This window comes from Montipora capricornis, chromosome 12 (genome assembly GCF_036669925.1).
Source record: "Montipora capricornis isolate CH-2021 chromosome 12, ASM3666992v2, whole genome shotgun sequence".
In the NCBI taxonomy this organism is placed as follows: domain Eukaryota; kingdom Metazoa; phylum Cnidaria; class Anthozoa; order Scleractinia; family Acroporidae; genus Montipora; species Montipora capricornis.
Window position 1 is genome coordinate 13016972 of NC_090894.1, and position 17500 is coordinate 13034471.

Genomic DNA, 17500 nt, shown 5'->3' on the forward strand with positions numbered 1-17500 from the left:
TGTTCCTAATGAATAGATATCCCTTTGGGTCCCAACTCAAATTATCACCTGTCTTGGGACTGTTATCGATTTGTCCATATGTATATTTTGTGCAACCGAGAAAAGAATGAAATTCCTGTCCGGCGATCTATTACGGATCGTACCCCTGTTCGCCAGGTTTTTTAACTTGCTTTCGTCCATTGTAATTTATTTTGCTTGTTAGCTGTGTCGGATCTGTATCCAGGTTCATGAATAGAAGCTCCTTTCGTGCCATAAATTGTCGTTAATTGGAATTTACAAGTTTTGCTATCGCCCAAAATGCCTGACTGAATTATTCTTGGAAGCAAGATCTTGTGCATATCGACGGTTTTCCTTTGTGGAAATTGTCTTTTTAGATGCCTCCAATTCTGCGTGTGGCTGTTCTATTGATATTGAGGGTAAGATTTTTACCAAAATTGCCTAGCGTCCTTGCCATTGATATTGCCAATATGACGACAGTTTTTTGACGATAACATGGAAAATGATTATATTTTCTCTGCCAACCGTCCAATGGATTCTTAGAAAGCTCAGCGTAATTCTTGCCGTTGTCATCGGAAACGTCGCAGTTTTTGATGACTGTATACATAGTGAACGCTGATATTTTTTCTGCTGTAGATGTTCTTTGGCGCCGCAGACATGTGACAGACTGTGCATGTCACTTTAAATCGCTAGCTCCTTAAGTTTATTACAAGGTTATATCAGCCAGGGTCTTCCGGAGTGAACGCCTTTGCTCTGGACTGGTCCATGGATATTAGCTTCATAAGCCCTCCTGTCTGTTTAACCTCCATAGTTGTTTTCATCCGAGCGTCTGCTGCAGCCGGTTCCAATTTGGAATCTCGCCTGTTTTTGGTTGCACCCATGTTTCGTTGGTCTCCACTGAAGTCGTTTTGCCCACTGGGCTTTTTTTTTCTTCCAGATGTTCCAAATATATTTTTTCGTCAGAAGCCTGGCCAAGATCACTAAGTTTGGTCTAGTTCCTCTTATATTTCGATGTTTACGCTATAGGTCTCAGTTTTTATAGGCTAGCTGCTGAAGTAATGTTTGCGTTGTTTTTTTGCGCTCCAGAGTTCTAGTTTTTTATTGTACATTACGCTCTATCTTTCGTTTTTTGCTGCACGCTTTCGTTTGAGTTGCACAGCCTAGGGGCCGAGTTTGTTTATGTTTTTCGTTTATTTGAGGTAGTGTCGCTGTGGAACTCGGTGGTTTGGTCTGTCTAGGTACGCGCGGAGTATCGACGTTTACGAGCATGACCAAGACGGCCTTGACATTCACCCTCGGTGGATTCCTAATTCGTAGCTGCACAGCCTCTAGTTTGTGTTTTATGCTGTAAGTTTTCGTTTGGGTTGCTCAGGGTAGGGGTCTCTGTTAGTCATTCTCGATCGCTGTGTTATTTTTTGTTTAGTGCGTTGATATTGAGCGATAGCTTGGCCTTGTTGCCCTCGTGTTTTTGACGTTTTTGTCGTTCTTGATTCATGCTTCGTTAGCCTAGAGCGAGTTTCAATCGATTGTCGTAAAACCAAACCAAAATAATTACTTTTGCCAGTCAAAAAGGACGGAGACAATCCAGTAAACCAATCAAAACTCGAAGTAATTACACGTAGCCGACCCAAAGCGCGGGAAGATGTGCACGCGCAAGCCACGATTGGTTTTTGGTTTCACTTCTGATTGGTTGAAAAAGTGGCGCGAGAACTTTGAGCCAATCACCGGGGTAAGGTAATTTCTTAGTATTGCATTGCGCATCCCTACTGCGCACGATTTTCTCGTCATTAGCGCGCGCACATGAGCACGTGCGCATACAAACCGTAGGACATTTCGCTCAAACTAAACCCGATAGCGAAATAAATGCTCTTTTTCTCTCAAACGAGCACGGTGACCGCCGATTTTTTTTTCAGGTATTTGCTAGGAACAGTCTAATAAAGAACATATTTGAAGAAAAAAATTTTGATAGTAGAACATGAATTTTGTTTGGAAAACAGTTCCGTACTGGGTGTATTTTACCCAAGGCGAGGACTTCAAGCTAACCACGGAACTGTCCCAAAACCAGGGAATTAAAGTCGGCGTAAATGAAGCATTACTGCTTATGTAAGTAAAAGAAGCTTTATTTTCAAAATAAAATTTTGTGTCTTTGAAGTAACCAAGACTTAATTCTGTATGAAGGTGATTCGAATTTTAAAAACAGTAAAAATACCCCATTTTACGAGCCTGCTGACGCGTAAACAAGCGCGGTGACCCCATTTTTTTATTGCATTTTTTCAATGGTCATATCATGAATGTTAATTATGCCAAGTTTCCAAAAACGTTTGATAGTAGAACAATTTCAAGGGAATTTACCTTAAGTAATGCAAAACCAATGTAATTTGCTAATTACTTTCGACACTCAATTGAAAACCGCTCTAGCCGTGTATACGTTTTATAGTTTTTAGTATTGTTACCCCTGACGAGTTTCCTATATCTCAACATGCATTCATTTTCATGTACGATGTTTTTGATAACATGGGCTATGGAATGGCCCTTGATATTAAACCTTGGTGGGTTTGTTGTGTCTACGTACACGTCTATAGTATTGATGTTCATGACCAATGCGTTTATAGCGTGGGCTAGAGGCCCTTTATAATCGCCCTCGGTGGCTTTATTGTGCCTAGGTACATACGTACATATAAAGTATTGTTGTTCATGAACAATTTGTTTATAGCATGGGCTAAAGGCCCTTGATAATTACCCTCGGTGGGTTTTTTGTGGCCAGGTACACATGAAGTATTGATGTTCATGAGCAATGCGTTTTAAGCATTGGCTGGAGGCCCTTGATAATCACCCTTCCGAGGAAGTTATCGGAGAGTGCTGATATAAGCGATCTACTTCTATTGCATCGTTAAATTATGCTTGTTTTTAGGTCTTTCAGGTTTTCTTCGCTTTTCGGTTGTCCCTTATTAGGGCTAAGAATGTCAGGTTTTCATGATCAGCTTATTTCCATTTTCATTGAAATGTGGGACCTGCTAAGAAAAGGCAGTCAGTTGTAAGTTTTTTTATTCCGACGCGGGTATATTTTTAGGCCTTCTTCTGCCTCTGGCAGTCGTTTGAGTTTGTTTTCACTTTCAACGAAGAAATGATATATGAAATGGATCATATATAAACTGCGGATAAGCCTATGAGCTATTCCATTTACAGCGACTCTTTCAAGAAGTCTTTCCATGGTATTGTTCCTGATATTGCTTAATTTAATACTCACTCAGCTGGTGGAGTCCCTAATCCTGGAGTCCCTGACAGAAAACTCCTACGACACGACCGTTGGGCCTCAGTGAGTGCCATTAATACCTATGTCAAAGACTCTTTAGAGAGTTTATTAGAGGTCTCAAATTCACTTTTGCCTTTACTCAAGCTCTTTCTTTTAGTTCTACGGAGAGCTTGGCTGGCCAACGCGCCCATATATCACCTAGCTTGAGGGTCCGGTTGAGTAGTTGAGGCAAAATATGTAATTTGTGATAATCCTGATTAGCATAAATTGATATTTAGCCATCAAGTAGCAGAGGCCTGGTTTTGAGCGGCAGCCGCTTGCAGTGCCACGTGATCGTGGTTTGTATTTTTGTCCCAAAGAGAAAAATGGTTTTCTGCAAACAGGTAGATAATTTGTAGATAATATCCTATTCGTCCTTCAACCCGGCACCACTTAACAAGCAATTCTTTTGAAAATTAGAGTTCCTTTATTCAAAATAGACACATCTTTTGAAAAATTCACAAGGTAAAGTGTGGAACGTAATTTTTGCATGAAATCCTTGGGTTTTTTTTCTCTTAAAACTGTAAAACAAATAGGTATTTTTCATTCAAAGATCGAAGCTTACATTAATCTTATACTGATTTTACGTTTTACAAGCGATTCACGTTAGGTTTTCGCCAGCAATACGTTTACGCACACTCCAAACGAATTAATCAGTTTCACTTTGCGTTGGGAAAAAATCAGGATGTCTAAAACAAGTTAGATCCAAGTAACTTTCGGGACTTCTTTGTCTTTCAAGACCAATCACTTGAAACATCTAGAATCTTTGTTCAAAGGAAAGTAGATTTCGTAGTGCTGTTGTTCAACTGTAACTTTCATTTGGTCAGTTCGGCCAGGGTTTTTGGGTATACGGTATACAGGGGCTTTTTAAATCGGGTATACGATATATTGCAGCTTAAATACGGGCATTCGGTATATCACTTTCTTTGAATTTCAGGTGTACAGTATACAATGCTTCCATTAAATCCGGGGTATATTTGGATGAATTTTGGATATTTTTGGGTATTTTGGCGAATTTTTTTAAAAAAAGATGTTTATTAAAATTAATGAATACATTTCTTTTCACTGTCGAGACCCAATCTATCGAAAATTTAAGGCTTGCTATTTTTAAAGGTAGCTAGTTTCCTGTTTTTATTCTTTAGAGTAACATTGCCTGCCTGTTTGCTTCCTCAGTCGGTGGTATAAAGAAACTCTGCCTCCTCTTTTAAAAGAGCGTTCGTCTTGGCAGGATTTTCTCAAAATTCATTGTTTATTGCCTATTGCTGCGTAATTGAACCACTGGAGTACGCAAATATATACAGCTGTTTCGAGGAAGTTGTCCAAAAGAAGCATGAAAGCGTACGCGACAACGCCGAAAGGGATTATGGTAAACTGTCAGTTTGAGTCAACGAAAACATGACGGAAATGTTATCGAAAACGTCACTTAGAAATACATGCTCATGCCATGTTACTGACATTCAGATATGAGTGAGTTTCAAAATTCAGTCAAATGACCCATGAATTAGTAGCAAACGGTTATGATTCACAAATAGAGCAAGATTCTGAAGACCTTAACATTGCTTATTTTATGTCATGTTTTTCACAGAAAGATGAAGGGTTTGTTCGATTGAACGTATTCAGGAATATGAAAACACGTAATATAAGTTAGAAATCCTTCGTTTGTACGTAGATTCACAATAAAATTGTCAAACATCTGCTAAAAGGCTATTTAAAACATATTTTTATTATCCTTACTGCGTCGAAACGCGCCAAACATATCGTTTTCATCATCACTCCACGTACTCTTATTCCGGAATAGGGTCAATCGAACGCGCCCTAAGAGAAATGTACCAAACATCGTGGCGCACGTGCAGAGTCATCGTTTTTGCTAATGAACCCTTTTGTTTTTGGACGTGCTTTGGTATCGTGATAGCGGGAGAGAGCTTCAACATAAGTCTGCGCGTACTGCCACTTCATCAACGCTATATCCTAAGAACTCTTTCATTCAAATAGTTCGCCATAGTAGGTCTTCACTGTCCGGTCGTGGCATCTTCGATTCTGGGCGTTCACAACATATTGAATACTATCCCATACCACCTTTCGGCATTGTCGCGAACGCTCTTACACTTCTTTTGGACAACTTTTCTCGAAACAGCTGTATCTATGGCAAAATGAGGGCCTTCGCACACCGGGCGCAATACTGGTAGTTAATAGTTCTAAAAATCTTGCTTAATTTAAACAACAGTAGATTATTGTTAAAGGCAAACTGTGGTCGACAAACTTGTCCACCGTTTCTTCTAGAAAATACACTTTTAGACGCCAAAATTAGGGCCTAATTTTTGAAGATGTAAACAATACAATGATTGCCATAAGTTTTCTACTCCAAAGTGGATTTAAGAATTTGTCTCTCTAGTTGCCTCGATAGTGAATGCAAGTAGTCTGTGGCCTTAAGTTACAGCTGTTTTAAAAATGGGTTACAACACGAGAAAAAAAGCATACATTAGCTGCAATTACGAAGAAAGTAAATGATATCAAACTGTACTCTGTGTTCTGAGACGTCTTTGTCAATTGATCGAAACGTCAGTGGCACCCTACGAGCAGAGCCTCCTTTTGTCTTTTTCTTTACTGAGGAGGAGAAAAGTAGGCTCTGCCCGAATCGCGTCAACTCTTTGAAGCCGCTGCAGCCCGAGCTTCTGGACTAGTCAATCTTGTTTTCTCTCGTCAAACCGGTTTTTCCAGTGCGAGCGTCCGTTTAGTGACAAAACTGATGGTTATAATTGAGCCCGCTGTACCATGAAAAACCAAGATGGCGGCGAGATCTGGCATATTAGGCTTGGGTTCGAGACTGTATCCTGGCAACATGCAGCGCATATTCAACGAGATGCTTCCGTGAAGCATACACTGGCTTGCCTGTGGTACGTGCTACAGAAAATCAGAAGGCACTGAATTGTGTGGTATTGAAATACAGCATTCCAGTCTCTGAAGAATAACAAATAAAAGAGAAGCGAGAAACATTGGCTTCTAGGCTGACATGTTGATAATTTTCAAGTTCCCTCACAACTTCTTTTTACGACAAGTGTGCCCTCTGAGCATCTGACAGCTTTGTAATAATAAACTTTACTGAAGTTAAGCCCTCTTTCGCGGGGTTAGTGTTAGGATGGGAGACCAAAACAATAAACCCCGCATAAAAAACAGAAACATCTGACCGAAAATACTATTAACGCTAACAAATGCGAACTCAGCAAGGTACAGATTTTGTTAGCTTGCTTTATGCAAAACAAATATTGATGAAAAAGCAAATAACTATTGATACATAGTTTTCAGAAAGAGCAGAAGGAAGTTTCCCGGACGGTCGATCGAGAATAAAATATTTACGACATCAAAACAACATTAATTTTGAACCGTGAATATAGAATATAAAAAGTTACGATCAGCGACAAACATTTTGGGAGATTTTTGCTACGTTCAAGTAAATTGCAAAATCGAAAGTGACATGGCCGGAATTCAGCGGGCGCCGTGATTAAGTTACCGCGGCATGTTTACTCGCCAAACAGTGAAGCATCTGTGTCAAATGATGGCAAGATACCGGGTTTTTGTAAGTTTCCTCTTCTGTCAAGTGTTATAAATTAAAGTTTGAGAATGAAATGAGCGAAGTCAAAACAAAGATCACAATCGCCCAACTCTTGTTTATGCAAAGTCAAAATTTACTCTCCAAGACGCGTACGACGTTATTTATCACCAGGTAATTCCATCATTTTGGAAATAGCAGCTACTTTATTATTCATCTGCGTCACAAGTTTTCACTGATTTTGGGGCTCATTTTGTTGAAACTCAAGCACGCTTCCAACAGGCCTGTGAACCCTTCCTGCTTACAGAGCAATACTAAAAAACTTCTCCCACATCACATTTCAACCTTAAGCTCGAAAATTCAATACACAACATGATATTATAATTCACAAACTTTAAGGCAGAAAATACCACAGAATCTTTTTCCAGCGAAAAATTTATTGAAACAAACAACATATTTGCTCTTAGAGGCGAAAACCTCTTCCTATTTCATTGCGTGCGTGAAGACAAGAAACTCAATCGAGTCAAATTACCATGTACTTCAGGTAAATACAACTCACTTTGATTTCGTCTCGACGGGCGATAGATTGTTGTCGAAGTCCATTACTCGTCGCTTTTGAGATTCCTGCCTAGTTTATCCAACTGACTTTCCATTATTGAGCTCCATAAGGGTATATTTTGTTTAAGGATCCACTAAAACGCCATTCGCGTTACATGACTTTCGACGCCATTGCAGGCTAAGTTAATGATTCTACTGTGTCCACCAGAGAAATCTACGCAGTTCCACTACCCTCTCGATCCTAAGAAAATACGCGCAGAAGGCTCTATACCAAAGACACCACTTACCAGGGGAGTGACAGGCAAGACTTTTACCGACACGGAAAAAAAAATTATAAAAAAGAAGAAAAAGAAAACAAACTAAACGCAGACATCGACTGGGTTTGCCATAGGCAACCCAGTAATAAAGATCTTACTCGATTCAAGCAGAGCCTTTCTCGAGAAAGCCAAAATCGAGCAAGCAAAAGAAAGGCTCTGCTAGCAGGGTGCGTCAGTGGCTTTAACGCAAAGAAAACTAGAATTTTTACTTTGCATCTTATTAAAATGGAAACAGGTCATTTAATTCGCAGTGCGGTTCAATGCACGCCAGTCACGGAACTAAAATATCTTCTCACTAGATCGGGTTCAGGGGCACGAAGCCTGCCGGCGATTTCACTCGGTTTAAGGACGGTGCCTACTATTGTTTTTGCGCATACGTTCTGCGCATCTCGAGATACTCGGATTTCCTATCGGTGATGCTTACTAATACAGGGATACCTTTGCGCAGTTTAAAACTATCCGGAGAAAGTAGATCTTAGTAAGTACTCGTGGTATCCAAAATGAAAATTGGGGGTAACCATGCATTTTTGTGAGATAATTAAGCATCAATTTGAGAAAGAACGCCATACATCGCTTTGTATTTTAAAGCTTTTTACAAATATTATTCATCAATTATCTTCGAAAAATGCGTGGTTACCGCCAATTTTTCTTTTGGATTTCAATGACACTTGTTAAGATCTACATTTCCCGCATAATCACACACCGGGAAAAAAACATCTTTAATTAGTATGCACCGTCCTTAAGGTAATACTTGTTTGTGAATTCTCAAAGAGCAGACGGTTTATCTATATATAGAGTTGGGGAGGCCCTATTTTCGTCTAGTTTATCGGCATTATCTTGCCTAAGCTGACTTAAATTGCACAGATTTAGAAACGATAAGTTGAATGTTGAAGTCACTAAATTGAATGTGTCAATAGACGTTATTTAATGATCGTGTCAACATCCTCATAAGCCCATAGCCCGACTGGTCTCGCCTCGTAGTTTTGTCAAATTCTTCAAAACCTGTTCTTTCAAGCAATTTCTTTCAAGCGGAGGACCTGCTAAGTGGGTGAAAGCTGGCTAGTTTCTTAACACATCGAAACAAAAACACAATGGTTTCACCTTAAAACGTTGATATATTCAAGGATATATTGTGCCAACTGTCATTTCTATGCACTATAATCAAGAGCTGTTGTAATTCTGTAAATTTCTAAGCCGCTCTTTTTTTTTCTTTTTTCTGGAGACTAAGGACTTTTGTTGTACTTGCAGAATTCGCCATGGACAGCAACAGCGAAGCCCTGCCTACGAGATGGAAGCGTGAACGAGAGGATGACGAGGAAGAACGAAGGGTGGGAATGTCACCCGACACGAAACGACAGAGAACGGACAGAATGACGCTGTCTAACGGAGATGGCACAGTTATGTCGACATCGGATCAGGGCCGTTTTATGAACCTTTTAACACGGCTCTTTCCCGAGCAAAAAGGGAACGTTTTGGAGCTAATACTCAAGGGCTGCGGAGGTGATGTAATCCAAACGATTGAGACCGTTTTACCGTGTCACGAGGAAGCGCTTGCTAAGGAACAAATGTTGGCAAGTGTACAGCGTGGTCTATTTTCAGGGCCCCTCCACCTTCTAGCTACTCGGCCTTCACACCTCTCTCGCCAACAATTCCTCACGGTATTCCATTGAGCGCGGACGATTTTCACGCGATTTCCAATTGTGCAAGTGCTCAATCTCCCGGAAGTATTTATTACCCTGGACCTGGTCCCGTACCGTCCGTTCGTAACCCGCTAAAGGAACCCGCGAAGCGACCGACGTCAGATGTTCCCACTTCTTTGATAACGTCGATAACAGAGCACATCCCGACCCCGATGTCAACAATCCCTGGCTTGGCAAAGTTACCCCACCTCGAGGACATGAGGTACAGTCACAGTATGCGGTCAGCGACCGCCGCCCTCATAACCATGAGCTCCACTGGCAAAGTTCTCCCAGGGGATCGGATGTTACTGCGAAATGAGCGCGACAGAAGCCCGCCCTCGCTTTCACCTCAAGGCTCACCTAAAAGCGAGGCAAATGAAAAACACTGAAATAAACTAAGAATTGTTTTTCTCTCCTTTAGTCAAGGTACGCCAATTACGAAACTGAGCTATTTTGATATTATTACCAAGCATTACGTACACCACAATGGCAAGTACATAAGCAATATGAATAGTACATACGGATATATACATTTCGAATTCGTTATTTTATACCCCTTAAAGGCTTAAACTATCTTGCATATAATCAGAATTCGTAGAGTTTTTTGCAACCGAGCAAAAGAATGCTGAAGAACCTTTATTGTGTAATTTTCTGAGATCGTGTTTGAACCTTTTAAAACAAAATAGGTTTCGAGCGTTATCCCTTTGTCAGAGCGAATCCAAGGGCTAGCGCTCAAAACGTCAGCTTTTAAAATCCCTGTACGGTGGATAAAACCAAATTTTTTGGTGTTTCTAAAACGAAGACCCAAAAACGAAGACCTAAGACATAAGACCTAAGACCTAAGACCCACTGATCTAAAACGAAGACCCTTTGATCTAAAACGAAGATCTTATGATCTAAAACGAAGACCCAGTGATCTAAAACGGAGACCCTTTGATCTAAAACGAAGATCTTATGATCTAAAACGAAGATCTTATGATCTAAAACGAAGACCCACTGATCTCAAACGAAGACCCACCAATCTAAAACGAAGCCACCTCAAAAATGTCAGAACGATGCCAAACAGCTTATGGCTGGTCAGACGACATTGTGTGTTATGGAACTGTAGGAGCGGTGGAACAGTGGAGAAGCTGGATGTGGGCTCTGAGTGAGTGTGCTCGAAACTCCTCGCAAAAAAATTATATAATGTCTCCTCAAGGTAAAGTTTAATTTCTTTTTGACTATTTTTTCCAGCGCCGACAAAGCGTTGGACCAGAACTGACCTCGTCAGTGTACAAAGTGGAGCTGGAACCTTGAATGTCAGGATTTTAAGTGAAAGACGTAAAAAAACTACCACTCGGTTAAGCTGAGAATGCAGTCGTTTGCGTCAGAAGTCCATCATGACAAAAGTGATATTCAAAAAACATGATAAGAATGAAGCCACAACTGAATAATTAAAATGCTGTATATATCAAATATCAAATATCAGAAATATCTGGTGCAAGATAGTGACACCAGGAACAATATAAACGTATTAACATTTTTGTTGTTCAACTTCACTCAGTGGGAATAAAAAAGTAGGAAAAGCGCGTACAGCCGCCGATTTAACCAGGTTACTCCGATGAAACGCTTTGCAAAAAAAACAACAAACCAACACAAAACAAAGCGTGAAGGATGTTGTTGCTTGAAAACTGCGTCGCAAGGATTTAAATTTTTGTCTTCAAATATATGTCCATAAACGCTGCGTTGAAGCATATTTTGTAATATTTTAAACCTATATTCTCATGATCGTTTTATTGTATGCAAAGTATTTTAATGCACGATGCTTAAGAACTTAGATTGGAAATTGAATCGTGGAAACCAAATTAAGTGTCGCAAACAACCTCATCCCTCTCAGTTAATTTAAGTAACTTTCCCACTAGAAAATGCATTATGCGACAGCCGAATGTCTGCCGATGTTGTCGGAAACTCGAGGACTGTCTTAGCGGCTCTTTCTTATAAAGTTGTAATACAGACCATGTTAGTTAGTGTTAGTTTTCCAGCGGTTAGCCCGCACGGGTTAGTGTAAAGGACCGCGGAAACTTCGGTTTCCGTTGCTATCAGTTTATCAAACAATTCAATTACCTCGAATTTAGATAGGCTGAAGTATGTTTATAATAATAGTTTTAGGTTATAATAGTTTTATTGAAACTCATTTTCGCATTTAAAAATGAATTACAATGTATATTTACAATTAAAAAAAAACATTAAAAACCATATTGAATATAAACATTATATAAAAATGTAGATTCTAAATATTATTATTAAAAGAAACTATTGCACTAGGAAAAAAGCTTCTTTTAAGCCGCTCCGTTCTACACTTATATAGGGTTCTGTGGGTATGATTAATTTCTCATCGTACGTCCATGTAGTCAGGTGCTTTGAGAGAGGGCCCTTCCCGTCAATTTTCCTTAAAGTTCTAATATAAAGATCATTGCGGAGTTCGTCCAACCTTGGGCAGTCAGAAAGTTCACGTGCCCTGCTGTAGGTATGTTTGGGAAAGATAATACCGAAAGCTCGTATCTGGACTCGTTCGAGCTGTTCAGAAAAATAGGAAGGAAGAGCATAATGGCAGACAACAGCAAGACCTTATGTGAGATTACCACTTCTAACGGTTGATCATCAATTGTTAAGGGGGCTAGCTGGGGTTTTTCCTTGAAGAAACACAAACGCAGCTCCTTGCATTTCTTAACGTTAAGAAGCATCCAGTTGCCAGAGGCCCAGCGGTTTAAATAGTCGAGTGTAGACTGGGAGGATGATAAGCTACCCTTACTAAGGTTCTCTGACAACGAGACATCATGACACATAACATGACAACGAGACATAAATGTCACAAAACAGTTTGTTTTACTCATGTAAAAACTCGCTGTTTCATCTGGAGGAAACATTTCACCTACTTTTCCATCCAATGGCAAACGCTCCTTCAGAGATATCGGGGCAGAAATAGGAGCCTGCCATGTGAGGGCAGCAATTACTATTATTATTATTATTATTATTATTATTATTATTACTATTATTATTATTATTATTACTATTACTATTACTATTATTACTATTACTATTACTATTATTACTATTACTATTACTATTATTACTATTACTATTACTATTATTATTATTATTATTATTATTATTATTATTATTATTATTATTATTATTATTATTATTATTAGAGCGAGTTTCAATTGAGTGTCGTAAAACCAAAACCAAAGTAATTACTTTGGCCAATTAAAAAGGACTGAGATAATCCAGCAAACCAATCAAAACTCGAAGTAATTACACGTAGCCGACACAAAGCGCGGGAAAATGTGCACGCCTGAGCCACGATTCGTTTTGGTTTCACTTCTGATTGGTTGAAAAAATGGCGCGAGAACTTTGAACCAATCACTGAGTGAAGTAATCATAAACCAAAGTAATTCACTAATTACTTTCGACACTCAATTGAAAACCGCTCTATTATTATTATTATTACTATTACTATTATTATTATTATTATTATTATTATTATTATTATTATTATTATAATTATTATATTATTATTATTATTATTATTATCATTATTAGCAATGAGGCACTAATTGGGGACCCTAGGCCTGTACGAAAAAATCAAATCAAAGATTGATGTTTAATAAGGAGAAGGGAAGACCTGAGTACCCTAGAAAAAGGATTGAGAAGGAGAGAAAAGGGTTAATGTACAATGGCAACTTGCAAGTGCCAAGCCTTTTTCTCGGCGCAGCTAAAATGCAAAGACCAGGTTTCCCAGGAACAACCTGCAATGTGACGCTGTCACGTCACAGAAAAAAAAGTCGATGATTTTTTAAAAATACCTCTGTCGCCTGTGGCTACTTCCCAATAAAATCAAGAATCCTTAATATTTCTGGATATGACATTCACACTGAAACCATTTTCAAGGATCAGAAAATCTTGACAAGTCGGGACTGGTCAATTTTATATGTCGTATCAAAATTGATCTTTTGACATAATTGTTTTCTGGAGTCTAGTGATAGTGACATTAAAAAGCTGGTCGCAAATGCTGTTTCGGAAAGTACAAGAAAGTCAACAAAATATGCTGTCAACGTCTTTAAAGGTGTGAAGCCGAAGTTATGAGCACACTTAAGAGAGACACGAAATTAAACTGAGTAATTTTATAGAGTAGTTATTTAACTATAAAATAAACCAACCGTTTGAAGGAGACAAAAGTTCCAGCTTCACTTGAAAACACTGTCATCCAAACTTTGCACATTCTGTCTTTCGTAGTTCAAATTTCTTTTTCAGTAAGCAAAAAAAGCGCCTTGCATGTTTTCGAGTTTTCCATTCGCAGTGAAAATTAAAATAATTTGTTTTTTTTTTCCTGAGACCGACACACTTTCTTTCTAGTCAAATTTTGAACTGTGCATCGAAAAAATACGAGGCACCGCCATCAGATCAACACTGGATTTTTACGAGCGGTTTTTTTCCGCGATATGAAAGTTAATGGGAGGGTTATATCAAATAAATAAACCCCTTCCTGGCTTTCTGGTATGTCGGCTGATAATTTCCGCAGTTGAGATGTCCTCAAAATTTCATAATTACCTTCGAATGTTCGCTTCACGGCCAAATATTCATTTTGAGGATAATCTCTCAGCCGCGGAGATTTTCAGCCGACATACCAGCGGCACGAAGGGGTTCATGTATTAAATATACTACAGCTAAAACACGCACTATAGGTACTACAGCTAAAACACGTACTACAGGTACTACACGTACTGCAGGTACTTCACCGACTACTGCTACTACACGTACTACAGTCATTACAGGAGTACAGATACTACAGCTAAAACACGTCAGTACAGGTACTACACTTATTGCATTAGTTGACATGGTCGTACGTATGGTGGGTCATACATGGGCATCAGGCGCTCAGGACATTTCATGGGGACATACATGGACTCCTAACCACTTTATTTGCGTTTTGCTTTTTTGTTTGCGTTTTGCTTTTTATTGCATGAGTACAGATACTACAGCTAAAACACGTCAGCACAGGTACTACACTTGTTGCATTAGTTGGCATGGTCCGGTCTGGTGGCTCCACGGATACTATATTAAACTCCAATCGGGTGAAGTTACTTTTATATCCCTCAGTATTTCCCAACTTCCCTACCGCGATTAGAACACACATACTATTCTCAACCTTCACGATTACCTGCGAGCACGTTAGACCACTCGGCCACCGTGATGCACTTCCGTTATCTAGATGAAAGCAAAGTGGACAGTGTTGTAATATTGAAACCTTTGGGTATCCCCTTTGGGGCCCCTGAGTGACTTACATGGACACCCCGAAAACGGGAAACCATGTGCGTTGTGTAGAGACTTTCAATGGGACACGAACATGCTGGAATAGTTAACAACTATTCACTGAAGTGGAGGTGGCTAGTGGTGGATATTTACCGAGCCACCAACGCTAGCCACCGACACTGAGGTGAATAGTTGTTTTAGTATATACTAAAACAGTAAAATAATATACAGCACAAAATTAATTAATGTGGATGTTTTCTTCACTTGTCACGGATGCAAATCGAGACGCCATTTTTTCCCGAGTTGCTCGGAGGTAAATAGCACAGGATATTCGGAGTTTGACGAGCCAATCAGCGCGCGAGTTCAACGCTATCCACTGTTTAGTATATACTAATTGTTACTAATTCGCAAAATACCCTTTATACCATTTGCGAGAATCCTTCCGTTTCCAGGCCCTTCTCACAAGATCGAGTAAATGCTGTGTAGTAAATGGTAAGCGCCATTCTCATTCGGTTGGTCACTAAATTCGGAAAATCGCTTGCCTTTATGTAACGATCATTTCATCCGGATTATTTGGCTAAATTGTAAGCACCCAAGGTTCAGGCTGCAACCAGGCCCTACTTGTTCAAACGATGGATGATAAATCACTCTCTTGGATAACTCATAGCGAAACCAATTGCACTATTTGCAATGGATAGTGACGGATTTATCAGATAGATAGCGTTATCCACCTTTTGGGCCCAGGTTGACAATCGGACATGATAGTTTGCGGTCGGTCACTATGAAACGTGGGCTGCGGACCGGGTATAAAATCAAGACCGGGTATAAAACGCGGACTGCGGACTAGGTATGAAGCAAGGACTGAGTTTTCAAAAACAGAGTATAGAACAAAACTAGGCTTATACTGGCCCATATACAGATTTAAAAAGGCCTTGAGTACTCTTATTCCGTGTTAAAATATTGTCGCGTACATTGAAATGCTCAGTTACAATATCGACTGGGCTAGAGGAAGTAACAGTGGAGATTTTATCTCAGAATTGTTCTTTGCTCCACGAATTTAAAAAGGAAAATAAAAGGAAAGAAAGCGTCTACTCGTTCTAGCGCTGGAGCACTAATTGGGGACCGACACTGTAAATTAACGCAAATCAAGTCAAACAATAGAGGGAGTGGAAAAATTGTTATGGGGAAGAACGGAAACAATTTTGGCATAAAGTTTAACTCTTCGTTTATTCCATCTAGTTACATGAAAGTCTTCCAGACTGTTGTTGTGGTAGTTCGAGCCAGGATGGCCGGATGAATTTTGGCTCGTCACGCAATCCTTACTTCTAAAGTCTGCGTAAGAGGCTTCAGATAAAGTCGGTAGTGTGTACGTGTAAATCAGGACATGGACTATAACAGTTCTTGTCTTAGTCGAGTGCTGTTTACAGATGGACCCGTGCAACACTGAGGTGAACAAAATGTTGTATCAATCGCAACCCCTGCCTGTCTAAACATCACAGTGAAGTGGTCCCTGTTCCACAGGTAGGGTTGGTAACCGCCAGCATCTCAAACACTATGGCCGAAACCGCGGAAAAGTTGTCCCGGGTCGGTGGGTTTTCCCTAGCAGAGCGTTTTCAAGGCAGCTAGGGTTACCCTAGTGCTAGGGTAACCCTAGCACTCAGATAGGGTTAGACTCCTCCTTGTCCCTTGGTGACGTGAGTGCGAAGTTGTTACTGAAGCCATGGATGAAAGGAGTCCAGGAAAGAAAAGTAAAAGACAATTGAAATTCACCTTATTTATTGGATCTCGCCGCACTGGAGATCAAAAAGAAACAGGGGAAAGGTGAACACTAGCCTGCGTGGCAGGCGTTCGAAGGGGAGGGAGAAGGGAAAGAGAGAACGGCGGGAGAACGAGGAGGGCGAGCGTGGAAGAAGGGGAGAACGCTATTGTTTTTTCGATTTAATTTGTTACGCTCAGAATTCTAATCGTAAAAATCGTGATTGGCTAGCTAGAATTAACTTTGTGTCAGTCAGCACCAACCTATTGTGGTTGAATTCAACGTGACTCTGTTTTCGAGATCTCACGTAAACAATCTCAAACTCGCCTCCAACTTCGTCTTTTTGATCTGATTCAAAGCATTTGAATAGAAATTCGAGATAATGGCAACAGTTTTTGATTTTCCTTACAAACACGTTGCAAACAAGTTGTGAGGAATTTCGATTTTTTTTTTAAATGGATTCCAGCCACATTTGTCAGTTGTTCAGTGAGGCATGCAACACTAAAAGATTTCTTTTTCAGCGATGGTCTGAACAAATTCAAACATGCTTTTCACAAACTCGACACACGTCGTTGAAAGATTGCTCCTTTTTCGGGCGACGGTGTTTTGGTTTCGCAATGCTCTCCGCCGTGAGAGTTTTTGGAAATAATGGCTTGATAAACAACAGTAATAAAAGCAAGGTGACACACGCTAACACCAACCCGGTGTGGCCAACACATCACGCATGCGCACAACCATTTTACATGGTCAATTAGCAGCCACACATGTATGGCATGTGAAGCTGCCACTTAAAGGGGTGCTAAAACAGTTGCCTGGTATGTTAACTACGCAATGCTGATGAGACTCAAAAGGCCGAGCTGTCCATGGCTGCTAATTGACCGGGTGAAATGGTTGTGTGTATGCGTGATGTGTTGGCCGGTTCCGGTTCCGAATCCGGATCCGGACTCCGGCTTTTCCAGACGCCCGCTTTTACATTCCTGAGTTAATTCGACTCGCAAATGACGTACAAACAACCCAGGTCCAGGAATTGTTGATCCAACGAAAACTATTGCCGCACCATAC

The 17500-nt window shown here is 40.1% G+C and overlaps 1 pseudogene; it reads left to right on the forward strand.

The window, feature by feature from the left end:
- Window positions 1-9999, forward strand: part of LOC138027300 (doublesex and mab-3 related transcription factor 3, truncated-like) — a 20303-nt pseudogene extending 10304 nt beyond the window's left edge.
- The last annotated feature ends 7501 nt before the right edge of the window (window positions 10000-17500 follow it).